Raw genomic sequence first — 19,250 nt, forward strand, 5'->3', positions numbered from 1 at the left:
CTATTTACTACACAAGTTGTGGAGGGAGGAGGTTACTTGCTAACAACAAAGCACATCTCCACTGTGATGGGCTGAAGTTAAGGAGCAAGGGTTCGGTACTTAACACTACCTCCAAAGCCAATCAAATTTTACATCTATGTCACTAAACATATTTTGTTGTTTTTTTTTAACTTTTATAATCTTTTTCAAATGTATTGAAATGTAGTTTTTATCTATCGAACTGAATAAATTATACAAATAAAATTTTTCAAAATATGATTTTTTTAAAAAGCAATGCATACTGAAATGTTGCAAGCTGCTTAAAATCACTATGAAGTTACCAATTAAACAGAAGCAGAATGATAAACAGCTTCCCCTCAAAGGCTGCACTTGCGATAATGATGGGAATAGTGGCATGACTTCACAGGATAGGTACTTTCCTATTTTTGGCATTGTTGATAGCTGTGTTGCCAAAGGCAAAATTCAACATGAAGATTGGGCTCAAGTACCAGGGAAGTGTGTTTCTTTGTCCGTCTTTGCAGTCATCAGTGAACGCCATGTCTTTGCTGTTCAGTGCAAAATTTGAACCAAAGTTGGAAGGATTCTTTTCACAAGCTGAATGCATAAATATAGTGGATGGAACAATGAAGTAAACTTGAAATATTTGCTTTGGTGTTGGATAACTTCGGGACCTGATTAGCAGAATTATTTTCTAATTATGTCCATGGTGAAAATCTAGAATGTATCTCATTTCAAAATTTTGTGAATAATCACAGAACCAATAAATAACTCTTTCAGTGACCATATCAAAAAAAATTAAGCCTACCATAAAGCTTAGGTGGTGAACACACGGTAGCAATGAATAAATATTTGCTCTTCTTCACAGGTGTAATGTGAATATTTTTGACATTCCCTCTGGTCAGAATTGTTAGAAAGCAGCATCAGCTTATCCAGAAATGGTCTGCAGTGCTCACTGTCATTTTTAGATCAAAATCGTGGATGAACAACTATAGGTGCTATAAGGACAAAGCAGTTTCTGAGTATGTTTTTCCAACCCAGACCTTTTACCAATCTGTTGCTCAGCAATGCACCAGTATTAGCTACATTGAGTAGTACACAAAATTTTGATCGGGGGTTGGAGAGACAGTTGAATGAGAGCAGGCTTAAATTAGAATGGACGTTCTCCAATAGCTTGCCTTTTGGACTCCTGGTGAGTAGTTTGAATGGAGGTGGGCGTAGTGGTGGGTGAGGATGATGCATTGTTTAGTAGGATTGAGAGGTCAGCTGAGTTGAGAAGAGGTGAGTTAGTCAAACGATGAACACCGTTGAACTGAGTTAGACAACCATACTTTTGATCGGGGCAATTATATAATGTACCATTCTACCATTGGTGCATCATGTGATGGTGAGAGAAAAAGTCCCCTATGGTAACAGTCATTTTGTTGCAGTGATTATTGGTTTCATTGCATTCTGAAGTCATGATCAGGTAATGTCTGGACACAAGTCTTCTGTCAAGGATGATAGCTAGCTAAACAAAGTGAGCTCCCCAGGATGCTTCATTCGTTCTTAAGTGCTATAATTGCAAAGGGAAGATGTGCTGAAGCCCGTAGTAGTTCAGTAGCGTTGCAATATCATTCTTTAATCATCCCCAGCTCCTAGGAAAATTGATGATGCATACAAATTCAGACCATTTGCCTTCTCCGGCTCCCAATTCAGATCTTCTTTTACCTGCTTTTATGAGTAGTTGCTCAGGAATTATGGAAGTAAATCTGCTACTTTAAAAACATCGTATATATTTCACTTCTAAGCTTAAAAAGATGATCCTCTGTTAGGAAAGTGGTAATGTTGCTCTATGAAACAAGTTATCTTCTTGTTAAATTGCAAAAGAAGATCTGGAGCTCATCTGAAATTAAATCCCTGAGGCTGTGTGGCAGAATTTTTACAGCAGTTATAAACTACATTTTAGAAGATTCTGCCAGTCTGAAAGGAACAATTGCATCCCATCTATTTGCACTTTGCAACATTTTGTATTCTGTAGACGTCCAGCCGTGCAAAGTTGTAACATTCAGGGAAATTGGGGTTCTAATCTGATTTGTAATCGAGTTTACAGCGCAGTAGGGATGTTGTGAGGATTTATTTAAGTCAATTAAGTCTGTTCAATGCTCGCTGAAGAGGAAGTCAAGCATTTATATCAGTTGAAGTTTGTAAGACAGTAAGACAGAGAAAGGCAGGAGCCAGGGAATAGATCCTGTAAAGTTAACTTAAATAACACCAAACAAGTAGAAAAGCAAAGGAAACTTCAAAGGGAACCTAAAAAGAGACGAGAGTACATTCCAGGTCTCTACGTAAAGTGGGAAAATTAGCAATTGTCCATTTCGGTTGAAGAAAAGTGATGAAGCACATTATCTAAATCACAAGATGTTGCAGAGCCCTGAGATGGATAGGGATCTGTGTGTACTGGTGGATGGCCACAGAAAGTGTAAATGCAGGTGGCACGTACCTCCCAAGAATGGAAATGGTATATGAAGGTTAATGTAGCCATTCAATCCATCCATAACTGGATTACTGCCGAAGATATTATATATTTAGCAGAGATCAGGTCACAATTATTGTGCCTTGATAATATGCATCTCCTATTCTAAAACAAATGGGTAAGCAGCACATCAAATTATTTTTTTCTTTCTCTTGGTAAGGGATCATAAAAGTAACCATAGCAAACCATTTTGATAAAGATGGCCCATGGATTGATTAATTGACCACTGAAGGTACTAATCAGTATATCGAAAATGGGGAGTGAGATGGGTAGCTCAGTGACCATGGCTTTCTAAAGAAAACAGTCAGAGATTGAGCATTCAATATCTAATCAATCAACACTGGCCAAAAACGGTTAATATATTGTGCCAACGTCACTGGTCAATCAAGACCCCATTCATGCAAAGCCTGAACAAATTAAGGGGATAGGTGGGAGAAAGGACAGGTTAGGGAGGCGGGGGCAAGCTGGTCTGGTTTTGGGATGTGGTAGGGGGAGGGGAGATTTTGAAGCTTGTGAAGTTCACAAGGGCTCCCAAGTGAAATATGAGGTGCTGTTCCTGCAGCCCAATGGTATCAATGTGGACTTCACAAGATTCAAAATCTCCCCTCCCCCTACCGCATCCAAAAACCAGCCCAGCTTGCCCCCGCCTCCCTAAACTGTCCTTGCTCCCAGCGCGTACCCACCCCTATTTCCTACCTACTAACTCATCCCGCCCCCTTTACCTGTCTGGCCTCCCTGGACTGACCTATCTCCTCCCTAACACCCCACCTACACTCACCTTTACTGGCTCCATCCCCGCCTCTTTGACCTGTGTGTCTCCTCTCCACCAATTTTCTCCTCTATCCATCTTTTCTCTGCCTCCACCCCTCCCTATTTAAATAAGAATCCCCTGCCTCTTCCCCCATTTCTGAAGAATGGTCTAGGGCCAAAACGTCAGCTTTCCTGCTCCTCTGATGCTGCTTGGCCTGCTGTGTTCATCCAGCTCTACACTGTGTTATCTCAGATTCTCCAGCATCGGCAGTTCCTACTATCTCTGCAACGACATTACTGAAGAGTTGCTTTTGCTTTATTTGTTTTAATAAATCGATAAATTGGTGATTCTTGTCTGGAGATTCAGTTGTGTTCATTTGCATCTACTGGAAGCCATGCTTTTAAATTTGAGGCATCTGTTCTTTGGAACTGGAAGAAACTATACACGGACATGCTCAACTTATGGCAAATGAAAAGGCAAAAAGTAAATAGATGTTTGAAGATTTGAAGGTCATTATAGAGATGAAACAAGAACCTTGACGCTATTTCGCTGGGGATTTTTGTTTAATCTTGTACCAGAAACAGTTAGACAATATGATATCCACACATACAGTTCAAATCCGGCCTCGCGAACTTTAAACCCAGAACGATGCCTATTAAACTATCAAATAATGGAATGTCCGATTTTTTTTTTTTTTTTTTTTTAATTTTTTTGTTTATTTATTCTTTCCTGTACTCAGGTCAACGTATTTTTCAGTAGGAAGAAACAATATTTCCACTTATTTGTTAGTAATTTGTTAAGTACAAAGGCTGTATTTTGCTATTTAAGCTTGTAGAATTTACTGAAAGTGGGGGGAAATCATAGCCTGATAAATATATTTTCCAGACTGGAACGAATTGAAAATTTGTAAACAGCAGGAAAAGAAAGTTAAATTCATATGGGATAACAAAGTATAGAGCAGGATGAACACAGCAGGCCAGCAGCATCTCGGCCTGCTGTGTTCATCCAGCTCCACACTTTGTTATCTTGGATGCTCCAGCATCTGCAGTTCCCATTATCTCTGATCACAGTTTAAATGCATATGGCATCGTTTGTATACAAATAGACACACAATATAAATCTAGAATACCGGATGTTGGACACAAGCCAGAAAACCGTCCTATTAGCATGCAGAACCAGCTAATAAAAGATACAAATTGGATATTCAATGAAATAACAGCTCAAAACATCAACATAAGTATGTACTGCAAAGTTAACAAATACTGTTTAGAAATACTGTTAATATTTGTTAGAAGAGAGTGAACTGAAACCAATTTTTTTTTTTCCTGTTTCCAAGTCCAAACTTGACGCTACAAATGCACTTTTAAATATGTACAAATATGATCAGTGACATAAAAATCACCCGTGCACATTTAGAATATTGTCAATATATTTTAGCATTATTGTATATAACACATCATGTAGTTTTGCCAGAACGTGTGAAGAATTAATGTGATAAGTTTGATACAGATAAGCATACATACATGATGAGAATAACAACAATGACACTAAATAAGTTTAGTCATTGCTTTTGAATGCGACCATGCTTTAAAATGAAGTCATTGACGCCTTCAAACAAAATAAAGTGAATTTCTTAAGGACGTAATGAAATTTATAGTTTTGTCCTATTCTGACTTTGCTGTAGATTTAAAGTATTACCTGTCATTTAAAAAGTAACATTAAGCAGTTGGAAGCTATAGTTTTCCATTTGTTAACTTGTATCCTGCACTTGAACGCAATGATTTCCTACGTTTACTCATTTTTGACCTTCTTAGCAAATAAATATTTTTCTGACATAATGTGAATGATTCACATTTTCCTGGCGACATCAACATTTTCCAATTTAACTCTGCATACTGTAGCCCAATTTAACATTGCATCTTAATACTCTTGCTGAACTGGTTCCCTCGACAGAAGAATATATCTCACCCTATTAACCATATAGTGTTCTGCATGCCTCAATCATGTCCTACTGGCAACTTTATAACTATAAGAGCCAGATTTTGCTGACCTGTGCTCTTTATGTAAAGATCTAACTCCCCGCACCCTTCAATGAATTCACACAACAGCATTCTAACAGAATAGTTCTTTGGTGAAGTGTGGTGCTTAAAACTTGGTGCCATAGTTTTGAATAGGATGAACATAAGGTTTCAGGAAACTAAAGAATATATTGTCTGTTTCTGTTGTCCTGCTCCCTTCAGATAAACATCAATATTATTTAGGTTACAAAAGGTGGTTAATGCAGTGAACACTGACAGTAGAAAATACTGTGATTCATAATTTCACCCAACCAGTATTAGACTAATGATAAAACATTAGTTCCTGAGTCAGCAAAGAAAAACCGAAACACAGGATAAAGTTTATCAACAAATTTTCCAGTGAATTTGTGAATAGGAGATATCACTTTGGGATTATAAAATGCCACTATCCCGTCCTCATAGTTCAGGTAAACGCCTATTTTGAGCAACTGAATGATTCTAACAAATGGCCCCATTGTCCTAGTTTCATAGTGTTTTTTCCCTATGTTCCAGAGTAGCACTGTCCAGTATTGGTCTTTTGGAGACGCTCTAACCCATTTTTTTGTACTGAAATTTTGTGCTGATACGCCAACAGACCAGACAGTTCCTTCATCCACCAATATCTCCCAATAATGTTTTCCTGATGAAAATCCCTTGGTGCCCCATAAAAGTTTGGTTCCGGAATACTTATTTGCCGTTGCAGCAAGATTCTGTGGATTGTTGCTCCATCGGACACTGTGATGATCTGTTGTGAACACAAATTGTGGATCTGCTGTATCTGGGTCCATTGCAAAATCACCTAGAGAAAGAGCATGGAAATAGTTTCAAGAAAGCAAATGAGTAGTACTTGTTGGAATTGTTTAAAATTACTCTATATTTGTTAATTCTGCTCAACTCTTCTACATAACTTGTAGTGAGAAAATTTAAGTGTCGCATTTTGAAGATTTCTCCTTCAATATTGTACAAATGTAACACTAATACATCAACAATAAGTGAACGAATTTCAAACAAAATCATTACAATTATAATAAGCTGCAGTGTCATTTCAAATATGTGTACGAAATGTGTGACTATACTTTCATTTATGTGATAATATGGTCAATAAGATCTGAGGTGCATGATTTCCATCATATGACATATTGGGCCTTTTTTCCATTCAAATAGTTTACATTAGACAATTGTTTCCGAAATGCTATCATTTGACATTGTAAATAATTTTGTGTCTTATATTTAGCATATTTGCATCTTATATTTAGCATATTTGCATCTTATTTTCTGGAAAGCACATTCCTAGAGGTGCCACACCATACCTAAAGACGGTTGACAACCATGTTCCTATTTCATAGGATATGATGATGGTGAGGTGCGGGATCATCCTGCAGTGCGGTATTTTTAACATTTTAAGTAATGAACTTGGTTGACAAACTGGAAGCTCAGAAGAGTGCAATTTAGACAAGTTTTATAGGCTTGATGGGAAAGGTGACTGCTAAGTGGTCACAGTGAATGAATTAATGAAAGATGTTTTGATAATTAAGAAATAGCAAGGAAAGCTAACAAACCTGCTAAAACTTAGATCTTCGTAAACATGATTGATGAGTCGGCTCAAATAATTACTTGCAGATAAGATATAATTAGAATAATGAGGAAATTGCTTCAATGCATTACTGTTATTTATTTCCCTGTGATATATTCAGCAATGAAAGGCAATTGAAGAAAAGAGATAAGTAGCAATGTAGATTAAAGACACTATCAAGTGCTCAAAACTAGATGATGTACAAGATAATTTATGTAATTTGTTAAAAATGAAGCTATAACACAGGATTCCCACATCACCTATGCAGGAAATGACACCACCAACCCAAGGAAACCTAAACAGGTAGATAGAAAGCGGAACATAACACCAGCGCTTCGTCGGAGGTTCACTGATGATGTTACCTAGAATGGTGACAAAACATCTCAAAACTAACCTTCCAGCTCAGCGAGCAAACTCACATCCAGAATAAATGATCTATCAACTAAAAGTAAGAAAAAGGCAAAGGAGGGCCAGCTTTGCATGAAAGTTACTGCAAAATGGAAGCACTTCAAAGCAATTGGTGTGGAACTTCTTAGTTATCCGACAATTGAGTGGAAATAAATGTGTAAAAGAAAATAAAGGGGCCAATGTGCTTGAAGGATAGTTTTCTGATCAACATATTTCCAACTTATGAAGTGCTGTATGATTTAGGAACAGAGAATACGATTGGCAGAACGCCAACCTTTGGTAAGAAAACATCTCAATTTTATCATGAATGAAAGTAGGCAACCTTGCCAAAACAGGCATTTGCTCCTATCACTGAATGCCCTACATAAAGCATCAATGAGCAAAGTAGTTCAAGAAAAACTACAATGATGCACTGGAGATGAAGTCAATGGCATCTACCGAGTGCAACAATCTTCCTTTGCATTATGCATGCCCCTAATCAGTTGAGAGCTTTCCTTTCAATGTGGGTTGACTTCAAATTTGTTGGTGCTGCATGATGTTATGTACATATAAACGTGCATGTCAACTCAATTCTGGAATTCTGTTCAATTTTCCATATTGGAACAATGTATATAGTGTGGCTTGAGACAAGAAATGAATGCAAACTCGCTATGAAGAAACATATCTTTGTTGAATAAACAAGACTTCATTGTGCTGTTTTTACTTTGCTAAAGGTTGAAAGGGTACTGATGGGGTAGTAATTTGATGCATTTAAATTAACAAGACTATATGAATGGACAGGCTATATCAGGGCAATTGTACACAGTGCAGAGTAAATGTGTGTTGTCCAAATGAGAGAAGGTGGATTATGGGCACTGTGGGGCTCGGCCTGAAATGTCAGGTTTCCTGCTCCTATGATGCTGCTTGGCCTGCTGTGTTCATCCAGCTCTACACCTTGTTACCTCACTATTACTTCAGCCTAGTTATGGTCTGGTGCCATGGCATTTTTCGTATCCTTTGCTTTCACATTTGGTGTCACCAGGGCTAAACCAACTTTGCTAATTTCTGAGGTAGTAGGAACTGCCAATGCTGGAGAATCTGAGATAACATGGGGTGAAGCTGGATGAACACAGCAGGCCAAGCAGGATCAGAGGAGCAGGAAAGTTTGACGTTTTGGGTCGAGATCATTTTTCTGAAGAATGTCAAACGTCAAACTTTCCTGCTCCTCTGCTGCTTGGCCTGCTGTGTTCATCCAGCTTCACACCGTGTTACCTCTGCTGCTAATTTCTGATTTCCTTGCTGCTGGTGACTTATAGAATAACAGAAAATGGATCACCCACACATCCGTCTGGCTGGGGATGTTGGCAACTGCTCCAACATTGAAATTTGCACTGAATCCTTTTAATGTACTTTCCCTAACAAGGGAGGTAGTGATGCTTCTGGATCATTCTTCCTAGCTAATTGTGAGAAAGCAACCTATATTTCATGACTAAAATCCACCTCAGAAATTTCAATATCTGTTCATCGAGGTATTATCTACCTCTTTCTTTAGGATGCTCCTTAATTTTTTGGTATGCAGACAGGTATTGCAGCTTTACAAGCTTGATACTTGATTTCCAGGATGACTAGTGTTGTTTCTCTCAAACTTTCCAGGGTTGTTATCCTGTTGAATAGCACATGAGGCATTCCTAAAGTTATCTGTTGTTGTTGAGTGTACTTGGGATGGCATGGTGGCTCTGTGGTTAGCATCGCTACCGCACTGCACCAAGAACCCGGCTTCAATCCCATCCTCGTGTGACTGTCTGTGTGGAGTTTGTACATTCCCCCCATGTGTGTGAGGGTTTCCACCTGAGTGCTTTGGTTTATTTCCAAAGATGTGCAGGTTAAGTTAGTTTAAACATGGAAAAATGCAGGGTTACAGCAATAGAGTGGGGGAGGGTGAATCTGGGTAGGATGTTCTTTTCGGAGTTGGTGTGGACTTATTGGGCCAAATGGCCTGTTTGTGGGGATTCTATGGATTCTATTACCAGTTGCGAATTGGGCTCTGAAACTGCTCTCAACAACTTGATTGTGCTATATCAGGTGATGATGATTAATTGTGAATGCATGACTTCAGCTCCACGTGAGAAATGAGATGATCGCTGTTCTGCGAAATGTCTTCAGTAAATGCTTCAATGACAGATGAATTGGTCAAGATGATGTTCAGGTACATTTTCCCCCTTATGTTGCTTTTTGAACAACCACCTGGCCATCTTGGCTATATCTGTATGATCTCCGCAAGCTCAAGAAAGTGTTATTGACAATGCATTTGATAACAGGTGGCGAAATCCACAGCCAGTGTGAAAAACTTAATATTTATTCATGGATATAAGTGCGCCTGGTTGAGCCAGCATTTAATGTTGCTATTTAAAGAAAATGCGGTGGTGATCTGTGTTCCTATACTGCAGCTGTTCATGTGTTAAGAGAGAATTATAATCACATTAAGGAGGGAATCCCAGGATTTTGGTCCAGAATCACAGGAAGAATGCCGATATGTTTGCCACTCAGGATGGCGAGTAAGTCAAAAGGGATTATGCAAATACTTGCTTTCCCATCTATCTGCTGCCCTTGTCCTTCTCGAAAGTAGTAGTTTAGTTTTCCAAGAAGCTGTCTAAGAAGTCTCAGTAAATAGCTGTTGTGCACCTTGTAAATGGTATGAAATGCAGAGTGTCGGTGGTGGAAGGAGTAAGTATTTGTGTGTGTGGTATCAATCAAGTGACTGCTTTGGCGTCAAGCTTCTTGATTAATGTTAGTGTAGCATTCATCCAGGCAAATGGAAAGTATTCCATCACATTCTTCCTTAAGCAGTGTAGACAGTAGCCAGGATTTGGGGAGCTAAGCAGTGAGCTGCACACTGCAGGTTGCCACTCATCTGATCAATATCAGTAGCTATATTATTCATATGGCTAGTTCAGTTCAGTTTTTTAGTGAATCATAAATATAGGATATTGATGTTGCAGAATTCTGTGATGGTAATTCAACTGGATATTCAGGGAAAAACTGTAGATTCCCTCTTCAAGAATGGTGATTCCCTGGTTTTTGTGTGGGGTGAATGTTACTTGCCACTTCTTAGCCGAAACCAATGTGGCATCTAGTATTTGCATAATTTGAACTTGGCCTGCTTCAGCATCTGGAGCATTGTGAATATTGCCAAATATCATACAATCATTAGCAAACCTCCTACTTGGGATCTTTGGAATAAAGGATGCAAAGGAATTAGCTGAAGTTGTTTATGACCAGGACATTACCCTGAAGAGTTGAGGGATCTTCTGGCTCAGTGATAGTGACTCAATTTCTGAACTTGGTCCAGAAGTGTGAACAACCATCTCTGAATTCTGAAACGTATGACTATAGAGGTATAAAATCATACAGCTCAGAAACAGACTCAACCAGTTTATACCAACCATAATCCCAAACTAATGCGGAGCTGGAGGAGCACAGCAGGTCAGGCACCACCAGAGGAGGAGGGCAGTCAGTGTCTAGAGTCCTGATGAAGGGTCTAGGCCTGAAACATCAACTCTCCTGTTTCTCTGATGCTGCCTGACCTGCTGTGTTCCCCAGACCCACATCAATTTGGGATTGACTCCAACATGTGCAATTCTTAAGATTCTCGATTAATCCCACACTAAACTAGCACCACTTCCTACCTCCACTTAGCCCATACCCCTCCAAACATTTCTAATTCATACACTTATCAAAATGTCTCTTAAATGTTATGACTGTACCATAACCCATCAGTTCCTCTGGAAGTTCATTCCACACATGAACAATCTGTGTGTTTAAAAAAAAAAATTGCCCCCATATCTTTTCAAGCTTTCTCCTCTCTCAAAAATATGCCCCCAAGCCTGGAAATCCCACACCCAAGAGAAAAATCACCTACCATTCAACTTGTTTAATTTCCTCATTACTTAATTAACATCAAAACGGTCACCTCTCAACATCCTATGTTCCAGTTAAAAATGCCCCAGCCTACCCAGCTTCTCTTTATAAGTCAAACGCTGTATTCCCGGAAACATCCTGGTGTAACTCTTCTGTACCCTTTCCAGTTTAGTAGTATCCTTCTTATAATAGAGAGACCAGAACTGGAGACAACATGTGAGTATTTTTATTTTTGCAGCATCCAATCCCTCTTGACATTACATAGAGTGAATTCAATTGACTCAACGCTGGCACTTATGATGGTGAGGACCTCAAAAGCAGTCCGAGATGGATCATCGCTCAACACTTCTGACTGGAGATTGGAACAAATGGTTCTGTATTATGTGTTACACAGATTTGCTAGGGTGCACTTTCCTTGAAGATGAAGTTTTTTTGGAAGACTCTTTTAGATTTCAATGACTAGTACCATTCAGAACTGCTGCAGCAGGACTGTGGAGCTGGAATAATTTTGTTCTAACTTACCACTTTCTGCTTGTGATGTTTTGCATATAAGTAGCCCTGCTTTGTAGCATCAACCAGTTTAACACCTCATTCCAAGTTCTGTTGAAGTATTGTTTCTGGGATATCCTCTCCACTTTTAATGAACTTGGATTGATCAGCCCGTTTGATGGAAATGGTACAGTGAGCAATATTGACCACAAGTTTTCAAAATTGTGCTTGAGTACAATTCCGCTGCAGCTCAAGTCCCACACTGTCTTATGGATGCCCAGTCTTGTGTTGTTACATTGGTTAAAGTCTACCACACTTGGCAGAGTAGTTACTCCACAAACAAGTTTATCTTCAAAGTAAAGGCAGAACGTTGTCTCCACAATGACACTGCAGCGACATTCCTACTGATACTGTGATAAACAGATTCATCTGTGTCAAACAAAATTCTGAGGATACATCAAGCATATTTTCTTCTTTGCCAGTTCGCTCAGCACCAGCTGTAGACATTTTTCTCTGTTCATTTTTGAGATGTGGGTATCACTGGCTGGTCACCATTTCTTGCCCACCCGCAGTTACCCTTGAGAAGGTGGTGGTGAGCTGCCGTCTTGAATCGCTGCAGTCCAGCAAACCAGCAGTAGGTTGACCCACAATGAAATTCCAGGATTTTTACCCAGCGACAGTCAAGGAAGGGCAATATATTTCCAAGTCAGGATGGCGAGTGGTTTGGAGGGGAAATTGGAGATGTGGTATTTTGATATGTCTACTGGCCTTGCCCTCCTAGAAGTTGTTGTAGGATTGTTGTTGCTGTCTTGAGGATCTTTGATAAATTTCTGCAGTGCATCTTGCAGATAGGACACACTGTCACTACTGAGTGTCGGTGGTGAAAGGATTAGATGTTTGTAGCTGTAATGCCAATCAAGCGGGATGCTTTGTCTTGGATGGTGTCAAGCTTCTTGAGTGTTGGGACTGCACTCATCCAGGCAAGTGGGGAACATTCCGTCACATTCCTGACTTGTGCCTTGAAGACTCCCTCCAGTATTCCTCGCGTCTGACCTGCTCTTGTAGCCACTGTATTTATGAGATTCTGATCAATGATAAACCTCAGAATGTTGATAGTGGGAAATCAGTGATGGTAATACCACTGAGTGTCAAGGGGTGGCGGTTAGATTGTCTCTTATTCATGATTGTCCGAGCCTGGAATTTGTGTGGCGTGAATGTCACTTGCCACTTAGCACAAGCCTGGAAATGGTGGCATCTGAACATGGACTGCTTCGGTATCTGAGGATTCATAAAACGGTGCTGAACATTGTGCGACCATCTGTGAACATCCCCCTTTCTGACCTTATAACTTAGGGAATGTGGTTGATGAAGATGCTGAAGATAATTGGGCCGAGGACACTGCCCTGAGTAACTCCTGCAGAAATGTCCTGGAGTTGAGATGATTGACCTCCAACAATCATAACCATCTTACTGTGTGTCAGGTAGGACTCCAGCCACTGGAAAGTTTGCCCCCAAATACCCATTGATTCCAGTTTTGCAAGGGCTCCTTGATGCCACAATCTGTCGAATGCAGCCTTAATGTCAAGGGCTGTTGCTCTCACACCACGTCTGTAATTCAGGTATTTCGTCCATATTTGAAGAAAGGCTGGAATGAGGTCAGGGGCTGAGTGGTCCTGGCAGAACCGAATCTGGGTGTCACTGAGCAGGTTATTGCTGAGCAGGTGCTGTTTCACAACACTGTTGATGACACCTTTCATCTCTTTACTGATAACTGAGAGTAGTCTGATGGGACTGTAATTGGCTGGATTGGATTTGTCCAGCTTTTTGCGTACAGGACATACTTGGGCAATTTTCCACGTTGCAGGGTAGGTACCAGTGTTGTAACTATACAGGAACAGTTTGGCTAGGGGAGCAGCAAGTTCTGGAGCACAGGTCTTCAGTACTATTGCCAAAATGTTGTCAGGGCCTGTAGCCTTTGCAGTATCCAGAGCCTTCAGCCATTTTTAAATATCACAAGGAGTGAATCTAATTGGCTGAAGGCTGGTATCTGTAATGCTGGGGACCACTGGAAGAGGCCAAGATGGATCATCCACTGAGCACTGCTAGCTAAAGATTACTGTGACTACTTCAGCCTTATCTTTTGCACTGATGTGCTGGGCTCTTCCATTATTGAGGAGAGGAATATTTGTGCAGCATCCTCCTCCAGTGAGTTGTTTCATTTTCCATCATCATTTATGATTGGATGTGGAATTATTGCATACACTAGTGGTTTTTTTCTGTGCACAATCAACCAATGTTGCTGAGCCACTCTTGGTGATGGTCACTGATTCCTCCACACAGTGTGAATTCTGCTTCCTGATCACCCTCAGTACTTCAACCAAATGGCATTCAATGTGGAGGTGAACTGATTTATTAGGTAAAGAAGTGGATGTTCGCCAATACTTAAAATGGCCTTTTCACCTAGATTTTACCTAAGATCATTGGGTCGAGAGAAAATGTTGAATGCTCCCATGGCAACTCTCTTCCAATTATGTACTATTGACCTGGCACTTCTTCTGTGCCTGTGATCAATTCAGAAAAAGACATACTATATTCAGCAATGGTGATGGAGTAGTCAGAAACATTGTGTGCAAGGTATGATTCTGTGAGAAGCTTGTCAAGGTGTTGTTTCACTCATCTATGAAACAGCTTCTGCAATATTGCTTCCAACTGGAGCTTGAAAAGAGTACTTTACACGAAGGGTAGGGCTGAGTTTTCCATTGTCCTTTCCATTGTGTGGGATGATATCAATGCTGTCATTGTGTTTTTGAGACTTTTTTAACAGTTGATAGGGGAAAAACAGATTTAATAGGCCCAGGCCAATTCAGAGTGCAGTTAAGAATCAACCACATCACTATAGGCTGTAATTACATATATGCCTGACTGGGTACGGACCACAGATTTTCTTCTACAAGGGCTACGAGTGAACCAGATGAGTTTCTTTTTAAAACCACAATCAATAGTAGTTTGATGGTGGTAATTTATTTATTTTTAATTTCATATTATATTGAATTCAAACGCCAACATCTGTACTCAGAATTGAACACGGTATCCTGAATATTACCCAGCTCTCTAGATTACTAGTCCAGCAATAATGCTGCAATACCTCCCCCAGTGTATGCATTATATCTTAACAAATCACTGAAATATTCCATCATAGATTAATAATCCAGAAACAATGTGTTATGCTAAACCTACGAATATTTAGGTCCAGAGCTGGATTGTTCTTGCTAGAGCTAAGCATCGCTCTTTAGAACTGATCTCAAGGCGTTAGAGAAGGAGATGGAAAGAAAACATGTCAGCTATGTAGAGAAAACAGGAAGTGTATTTTATAATGAAGGCTACAAAAATTTGAGACTGTTGTTGTTTTTTTTGTGTTTTGTTTTGTTGGCGTATGTACGATGAAACTAGTTCTAAAACCTCGTTCATCAATGTCAAGAGAACATTTGTGTAAATTTTACAAAAAGGAGGCAAGTGTGCTGGATTAAGTCCCTTCGATAATTTTGTTTATTCGGGTGAATGCTGCTTGAAAGGCAGAAGAAAACAGGCTCAATACCTTCAAAAAGAAACCCTTCATCCCTTGCAATGGATTTTTTTGTTTCGCTGTGATATCTTGTGAAAGAAGAATGGAGTGATGGCCATTTCATTCGCTCTATTTTATCATTCTATGTCATCAAACTTTTACCAGGTGTCCCTTTAATTGAAAGCACGTGTCTGGACATTGGATGAAATGATACGTCAACACATGAAACTGCAACCAAATATTCCAATGACCTTCAATTGTTTCAAAGCTAATAGCACATCTATTGTGTTTTCTTACTCTAGTTGTATTTATTCACCGTAATCAGAGTAATGGGAAAATTGTCCTGTTCCAAATCCAGGAGTTGAAAGAAAGAAATAGGAAGCGATCAGATCACTCTAAAGAGACCAAAGAAAAATGTACAAAACAAACAAAATAATGAATTTTTTGTTGTATTCATTTGCTTCAGTGCAATTCAAGTGCGCGATAGATGTCAGAGTACAACTGTACAGTGATCAGTAATGCATTAATCAATTGAATATTGGGCACAAAAGTGGTAAATTTCAGGTACAGCTTGCAGAGAAGGTCTTGGCGTGAAAAGGCCATAAATTTGAGGTTGGCTTACAAGAGGTCATGAGATATTCATGAGGTGTTCTGATAGCATCCGAGTCGAGACAATTGAAGGTAGACAATTGAACGGAGAATAAGACTAAAAGATTCCAAAGCTGTGAAAACAGTAAAGGCAATTGGTGAACATTTAAAACATGTGACGTTTGAGTGGATGGAAAGCCAGATCAGGTTGTACGTGATGTGTGGCAGCGATGTAAAAACGAGTGTAATTTGGATTTTAATGGCAGTACAGCAGCTTCGGTGTGGCAATTCACCAATGCACAAACAACCTAGCTAACCTTTCCTTTCTTAAAAGTAACAGTGATCGAGCAATTTAGATAATTATTCATTTATGAAAGAGTCTGAAACTACAATTTTCACTTTGACAAAGGTGTATTTGAGTTAAATCTGGCAAGCTTAGAAGGCAGATAGTGTATTGTTTGAGATCTGAATTTACTGTTGAGCTGACACCCATCTTGATCAATTGTCCCAGGAAAATGCTGCCTTGAATATGCTTTTCTTTTGCACTTTTCTTCCCCTCGTTTCGTACAGCTACAGGAGAAAGAAAAGTGCTTGGGGATTGTTGAATTATTCACGTTCTTGAAAGAACACTTACTTTTCATCCGTTTTACAGAAGTGATATCTGAAATAAAATAAATTTATGTTTTTTGTTACATTATATTTTTATCTTTAACCAAATAAAGCCTTTTCCATTACTCAGACATAAATTGTTGCATCAATATCCACAAAATGAATTGAGACAGGTGTGATTTGTGCGACATTCAGCTGTTAGAATTAATAATTTATTGTTAAATTTACAAGTGCATATCTTAACTTTAAAAATTATGAAAGAGTAATGAATGAAAAAAAAACACTTTAGGAGAAATTTCAATGGAGAATGTTTTTGCCTTTATTATTCCAATGATATGGTTGTCTCCAGTTATGGCAACACTTATAACTAATCCATAATTTCCTGGACAAACTAATGGTGAATTGCCTGTTTAACTCCTCCAGTGCTTGGAGTACAATGACACACATCGTATCATTATGAAGGAAGGTCAAAATTTTGACCCAGTGATGGAATGGTGATACAATTCAAAGTCACAATGATAGTGTTCGGACCGGAAATTATAGGTAATAATGCTCCCATGCATTTTCTGCCCTTCCCTTCTATGTAGATGAGGTTGCAGGTTGTGAGATTGTGAGATTGACTGATAATGCATGGTCATTTATTAAAGTGGGCATTGGAGATGGTACACGCTGCTGCCACTGTATGTCAGAGGCTAAGAAATTGGCTTTTGAAGGTGCTACGTGGATGCAAATAAGGTGTACTGATTTGCCTTGTGTGGACAAAGCTTCTTAAGTCTTTTTGGAACTGCTCTCTTCTGATTGAGCCCAAAGCCAAGGACAGGGTAACAGGTCAGACTGAGTTTTGTGAATTATGATGGTGAGAGCATACAATGTATTTAGCAGAGTAATTTAATGGAACTATTCAAATTCTCAATTTAAAAGGAGATTTTCCTAGAGTTCTACGCATGATCAGTGGAATCTTAATTTCTCACAATTCTTTCCTAGCCTACTACGATGGTAATTTAGTGGGGGTTACATGTGCAGTTTGCTTCTACCCTTGAATAACAATTGTCTCACCATCTGAAACCCAACATTTACATATCTGCTTTAATTTCCATGTCCAGCCAATGGTGACTCCAACAGAGTTCATATGCAAGATTCAGCTGTGGTAATACTATTAAATGGTGATATATATAAAGTATGGATGGTTTCATTTATTGTTCTTTAGACGATTTTTGCCCAGTACTTGAGTGGCACGAATTTTCAGTACCAGTGCTCAGCCCAAACTTGTTTTTATGTGTGTGGATTGTTTCAATACCTGAAGTGACAAGTGGTTCTGGACATTGTGTGACACTGGCGAACATCTGCGTTTTTGACCTTATGAATGGCAGCGGTGGGGAAATCATGTCAAGTCATTGACGAAGCAGTTGAAGACGGCTTGGGCTAGAAAATAAGCTGGTGAACTATTACAGTGTGGTCCTATAGATGAGGTACTAGAACTCTGACAACCAAGACCCATTTAATTTGAGCCAGATATGATTCCAACCATCAGACTTTTCAAATGGGTTTTCCCTTGCTCTCGCTTTGTTCAGGGTTTTGATTGGATGCTGTATTAATGTCTGAGGCAGTTATTTACACTTCCCTGTGGGGTTATCTCCTTTGGCAATATGTGGACCAATACAGTAATGAGGCCATGAGTTAAATGGCCCACGTGGGACTCAAACTGTGTTCAAGGAAATAAGTTATTCCTTGGCAAGTTTCACTTAGAAGCACTATCGGTGATTACTTGAATCATTTGTTAATAATGGAGAGTAGAGTGATATTTCATTATTATTTATTTACTTATTAAACTTGATTGGATTTGCTGTGACTTTTGTGCAGACACTTATGCAAGCAACTATCCAAATTGTAAGACAAATTCCAGTGTTGTAGCTGCACTGGAACAGTTTGCCTTGGAAGCAGCTGTTTCTGGAGTATAAGCCTTCAGAACTATTGAAGGACTACCATCAGCATCCTGAAACTTTGTCGTATTCACTGCCTTCAATTGTTTCCTGATATCAGAAGGTGCAAAACTGCAGTGCTATGGGTAAGCACAACATAACAGCACGAGATGAGCTGCTGTTATGGAAAGCCAGGAAAGGACAGGGTAGCCTGAATGACTATCTACTGTGTTGTATCCATTTTGTGATTCTCTTTAAAAAAATGTATTTTGAGTCTCCAATCTGTACATTGTTGTTCTTTGAAATAACAAATTTCTTAGGCCACAACAGACATTATCCATAGTGTGTAACATATCTAATGGTTAGATTATAACATGATTATATCGAGTTGACCTTTTCTATCACAACATCTGTTTTTTTTATCATTGGGTGCCTTCATTTTATCATTTCTCTCACTGTACCAGACCAGCATAAGGCACATCTGTTGAAGATTTTAGTAAAGTGTTTGCACAAAGTTTTTCAGTTACCTTCTTGCTTCGCGAGTTCACTAATTTCTATCATAAAATAAAGATAGAAAAGATCGATAGGCCTTTAACAATATATGATGTTATTGAAGAATCAGAAGAAAGAAAACTTCAAAATATACTATAGAATGTACATCGTTAAAAGTTTTTAGTTAAGTTATTCATGGGCAATTGCAACAAGGTTTGTTCTTTAGGTCTAAGCTCAGATTGTCAACACGAAAAGAAATTATCTTCACCAAAAAAAATGGAATTAGTTGCTGAACTTAGTTAAGGCCAAAACAATAGTAGATCATACAGACACCAGTCCAGCTGCAATATGCATCTCGGATGACAGAAAACAAGTTCAAAGACACAGGCCAGG

Source organism: Stegostoma tigrinum, chromosome 34 (genome assembly GCF_030684315.1).
Source record: "Stegostoma tigrinum isolate sSteTig4 chromosome 34, sSteTig4.hap1, whole genome shotgun sequence".
Lineage (NCBI taxonomy): Eukaryota > Metazoa > Chordata > Chondrichthyes > Orectolobiformes > Stegostomatidae > Stegostoma > Stegostoma tigrinum.